The following is a 6,000-nucleotide window of genomic DNA, read 5'->3' on the forward strand; positions in this document are numbered from 1 at the left end:
CATGCTACCACCGCGGCAACAACTCACTTCGTCGTATCACAAAACGTGCGAGGTCTTTAAAAACAACTTTCAAACATCACGACATCCTTTCAACTGGCAACCCTTTTCCCAATAAAGATCCCACCCTTAATGAGAGGAGAAGTTGACGTGGATCGGCGTCTTTGTCGGACTTGGTTGGAAGTTTCGTCGGGAAAATGGGAGTACAAGCGAGTGCTCCGGTCGGTGCATTCAAAACAAATAACGCGCCCCGACGCCGACAATAAACGAGATAAATTGCGAAGTAAATCACGATAAGCAAGCAGCGATCCGGTGGCGGCGTCGGGTCCGCTTTTTGCCTCTTTGGGGGTGGTCGGTCCCCCAAATGAGCGCGCGAAACTTTCAACGAAGAACTTGTTATACATGTCACTTACACCGGTGAGTCACACGAGTTGGCAGCTAAGGTCAGATACCCCAGCCCCGGGTCAGGTTGTTGAATGCGTAATCACGGCCTGTCAGAGCAGAAGGGCGGAACCCGTCATGCAGATTGAATTTTCTTTTCATCCTTACATAATGGATCGCCTGCGGTCCCCCTGCAATGAGAAGAACACCCCATTGTTTATACATGCATGGGTACTTTATTCCATGTTATATTAAATAGTTTTTAGGATGAGATGTGGTCTCTCCTCTTGTGTGTCCTGTTGGCAGATCTGTTTTTTGAGTGTTAAGTTGTTACCGGGTTGACGCGGAGCGTGAAGACCGACTGAAAAGGATCAGGGGCGACACAAAGGGGTTCTTTCATCGCGACGATTAGCGGGAGAAATTCCACAGAGGCGGCTTAGCAAACTTCACTGCTAGACCACTCTGTTTCTAAACTCTTTCATTCCTCTTGAATGATGACTTTAATCAGTTCTGGAAGAATTTGAAAAAAAATATCAGAAAAAACATTTTTTTTACTTCAGAATTATTCCTAACCTCATTTTCATCATTACGTTTAGTGAACGATTGCAGTATTCGTTAACTTTAATTTTCATGGGAGTGAAGATTTAGTTAGTGGAAAGAGATACCACACTTGCTTGAATAGTTGAATAAAAAAAAATCTACAAAAAACGTGAGTTGCCGCAAAATTATTCTTATCTTTCTAGTTGTTAAAACGTAGTAAATTATAAAACCAAAGATAGCATAATGTGGCCATGGAAAACTATGTTAATATGGTAAAAAAGAACAAGATTACGCCATCGGTTGTTAATATCTTAACATTTTTAGATGCGAAGAGATTATAGATAGCGGTGACTTCAGGCAGACATTACAGTATAAAGAGAGTGTAAAGTTAAATCGGTCGCTTAAAATAAAGAAGGATGTCAATACATTTCGATATCTTCGACAATTGAAAGGTGAAAATTAGAGATGAAATTTTGGTGGATTCCGTTCACCATTGAATAGAGAATAAAAAGACTTCAAAAAATATAAAATGTAACCCCTATAGCCATTTCATAATTTTGAGTTGCCCCCCCCCTTTGCGCTACCACTGGGTGAATTAAGAAATATGTAGTTTATGTCAAAAGATAACCATTAAAAAAAATAAATAGGTCGAAATTTTGAAACTCCATAATACCATCTTACTGAGTCTAATCCAGGTGTTCTGTAAAGCTGGAAATTAAAAATACAGGGTTATTATAAATGATTGTAGTTCAAGTAGGCGTGAAAACTGAATGTAAAATTTATGGTTGCCGCTCCATATAAAAAACATCAAAATAATTGAATAAGTCAGTACACACCACTCAATATTTTTAGAATTGGTTGCAAAACAACTAAATATTGTTGGATTCAATCGTTGATTAAAAAAAAGAAATAAAATACTCATCACCGCACTTTTCACGTAAAAAATGACAGTGAGAGCGACAAAAATTGACAGTTCACATGAAAACGGCAAAAATTTCATAACATGGGCTTGGCCTGCTTCGACTACAATCATTTATAATAACCATGTAAAAAGTATGTACGTTCCAATATTATCTATTTCAAGAAATTTAAGTTTTTTACGTCGCAAATGTTTGAAAACTTTTTACTGAGTTGAATGGAATATTAATTTAAATAAGGTCTCGTAAAGTTTTAATCGCAGCCAAAGTACGGTTTTGATGTTTCGCTTAGAATACTAAACAAGTGGATAAAGGTTTTATTTTTATTTTAGTGCGAGTTGATGACTGCATACAATTGTCATTAAATCTTATCAGTAAAGTATCAAATTTATATTTTTGAAGAGTATGTCACGTGCTGTAAAATACTTCAAGATCTGCAACATTACTTTTATTAGTTTTGCCTTAATAGATCTAATTAAAATTAGACTTAAAACTTATGGGTAGTATAAAATAAATTAATTAAATCTTATAACAATTATTATAAGTTTAAAAAATACAGCTCCTTTAACATCAGGTTCTGAATCCATTGAGATTTTTATTATATCGTATTGTTTGTTAGCTTTGTTTCCAGTTTATGTCAGCAAAGCAAAGGAAAAATTGTAATAGAACTTGATAACACTCTAAAGTCTAAAGGTTTCTAAAATTACAGTATGTAACAAATTCTCTAGCTCAGGTTCTAGATACAGAAGTTCTGTTTATGCATACTACAAGTATCAACACTTGGCTTATTTTTAATATTTTACTTTCTAGTATGACTTTGTCATCTAGGTTTTTTTTTGAAATCTGTAAGATTTAAAGACACATTCATTTAGCTTCATCTTCTTTCAACATACTTATATGATAACTGCTTTCCATAACAACGGCAACGTTGACGATGCCTTCTTCTTCTTTTCTGTGTCTGCCCTCCCCCTTCCTTTTTCTTTTGTCTCTTCCAGCAATTTCATGAAATACTCTTCGCATTCTTGCAATTTATTATTTCTTCGCTAACCGATTCCTTTTTCTTTCTCTCTCGGTTTATGTATTTCCATACCTCCTTCTCTGTCCTTATATCCTTTATCTCTTTCTCCCCCCTCCCCTCCCAGCTTTTTCTTCTTTCTACATATCTCTTTGTATCTTCTCTTTGGCTGTCGATTTTGGTCCTCTTCCATTCTCTTCACATCTTTACTGCTTCCTTCTTCAATTGTTCACATTCTTTGTTCCACCACTCATTTTTCTTTCCTATCCCTTTTGCTCCATTGTCTCCTTTTTGGTCGCTGCTTTTTCAATTACTTGTTTCAGTTCTACCGCCATCTTCTCTATACCCTGCTTTTCAAACTGGCTTTTTCTAGCCTCCTCCAATACTCTTCTACTCCTTGTTCACTCCATATTTTTAGTATCACCTTCTTCTGCTCTTCCGTTGCTTTACTTTTTCCCCTTTCTTCATGGTTCGTTTCTGCTATACTTATTTCTAAAGGGAGATGATCCGACTCTACTTTCTTCTATTCTGAATTCTTTTACACTTTCCCATGCTTCTTCGTTTACTATTCTGTAATCTATCACTGTTTCCCCTCTCCTACCTATATACATATGTCTATTCTCCTTTTTCGTCCCCTTGTTTGTTTCCATTCAATACTTCACATCCATTTTCTTCAATCCATTCTACCAGCCTCTTCCCCTCTGCATTTTTCACCTTGTCCTACTCTCCCGTTGACGTCACCTCCCATAAGCATACATTCTTCTCTGTTTTCTTTTAATGTATCTTCGACACCTCTTATTATTGTTTTCATCTCTTTGCTGTATATGCATTGTCATTATTTTCCACCATTTATAGCCTATATGTACGTTTTTTCCATACATCCTTCTTCTTTTCCTTTTTCTTGTTTTTTTTTTAATCCCCAATGTCACCCCTGTTATTATTCCCCCTGCAGCTCTTCTTCTTTCCTTGTTTTGCCGCCCCTTGACATTCCCATTTGTATTGTTTGGGTAATAACTTTTCTATTTTTTTCCCAGCTCCGGTCCTCTACCCATCTTTCTACCAGACCCACTGCAATCTCAAATTCTCTCACGTAGTCCCAATATTCTTCTACTTTTTTTCTTAAACCCGCTATGTTCCAATATATGTAATACCTTCACTTTTGCCGTTTTCGTTATCTTTTTTGTTTGTGCCCTTTCAATCATATTTCTCTATTTTGTGCTTCTTTTCCGGATCTCATTTTTTTTTGTCCATCTACCTTTTTCTTTGTTCTTTTTCCATTTCCGTTGTCTCTGTTTTGTTCATCCCATATTCCTCTCCCTACTGAAAAACCTCTAGTCCCCCCCTTTCTTCATTTCATCTCCACTCTATTGTTATTTTTCTATATCCCACTTTTGCTTCTTTCCCTTCCCTTTTTTCTTCCTTCGCAATGTTTTTTAGTTTCTTCTGTATCTTTCGTTTTTGTTTTGCAAGGTCATTGTCTATATGAAAATTGTATTTATCATTATTATCCGTGAAGTAGATGTAATAGACTAGGGAAATTCTAGTAATTTTATTTATCAGTTTAAAGTCTTTAAAATAAATCTTATGTTTCTGCCTAAAGTCACTTTCTGTACTTTATCATCATTGCTCTATAATCCGTAAAAAATAGCACGAAGGTGATCTTTTAACTTTTATAATAAACAGTAAACACTGAGAGCCGAATTTGGTGATTAGGGGGTTGCTCATACATTTTGAACCATGTAAATGGGTCTCTATGAACCGGAACGTTGTTCTAATGGAGCAGCATATCTGGCCCAATTTTATTTTAGTAATACCCCCTATCTTTCACTAAGCCAAGGAAATAATGTGCATTTTATATTATAAACACTTTCGTAAATTTTAACTAGACTTAATTAGATGCATAATCTCTCGTTTGATAAAATATATCGAGTGTTCATTTAAATTTCCCGTCAAAGTTATTGTCGAAGAGTCAATTTTGAACGCACCACTCATCAGTCTGCTGAGTAAAAACACAAACAACGCAAAAAGTGTGGTTAGATTTTACGGCTGATCAACTTTTTGATACGCATAATTGATGTTTACCCTTAAAAGTAAACATCGTGTTATTAATAAATTTTAGTGTAAATCCAAAATACGATTCTAGATTGACGATTTCGCGGCCTCGCCCTATATATTGCGGCATAAACGCGAACCAATGTAACTGACAGACTGATCTTATAATCCGGCTGATCGTTAGTTTGACAACTTTATGATACAGTTGATATCTATTGAGCGGCATGCTCTAATTTATATTCAGGCTATATTTCGTCGATATGATCGCGATGCCCTCGTTCGAGTATTTTATTGATGCATTATCACTGTCATATTTTTCCTGTATTGCTTGTCTCTCGTTTGTTTAGTGGCTGCAAATATTGATCGATGATTATTTACAACTGATAATTCTGCAACTATTTTGTTCCGAGCAAATACATCGTAAAACTATAAAAACATATTAATTTATGACCGAGAGCCTTTTTGTGTGTGTGCACTTTTCCCGTGATGTGTCATTTATTTGGGTTTTTTTGAGCGGATGATAGCCAGCCAGCCTGGTTTTGCGTTTAATTGCTCAATTGGGTTGAGTGAGAGGATTAAATTTTGATGGGGCGAAATGCGCATGAAATTGTTTTGAAGCTGTCGGGACGGCAGAAATGTGTTGGTTGGCGAGAGGCGTCTTTGATTTACACACTCGCAGGAATTGCCCCACTAATCGATGTCTGGATCGATGAGTTAGCAGCAGCGAGTTCGGTTCTTTCACTGTTATGTAACGGACCGTTTGACGGGAAAATATAGGCGCCCGATGAAATAAACAAGCCATTTAATTAATTAATACATTCAGAGAATTTCCAGAGTATTTACCGTGTCGATGGCAGTCTTACCTTTTCGAGACGGCGACTACACCTTATTGAGACAATAAAATTTATCGTCTAGAGTGGCAAATCACTCTAATTAGTTTTGTGCCGACTAAAACGGAAACGTTGTTTTCCAGCTAATAAACTTGTTTTATTCCAACATGTCTGGCATATCGTGTAATTCAGTCATAAATCCTGAACTGCCACGTATCAATTATGTAAAATCACTGGGATATCTATAAGTTTCGCACAGTTGGCGCTT

Source organism: Tenebrio molitor, chromosome 7, assembly GCF_963966145.1.
Source record: "Tenebrio molitor chromosome 7, icTenMoli1.1, whole genome shotgun sequence".
Taxonomy (NCBI): domain Eukaryota; kingdom Metazoa; phylum Arthropoda; class Insecta; order Coleoptera; family Tenebrionidae; genus Tenebrio; species Tenebrio molitor.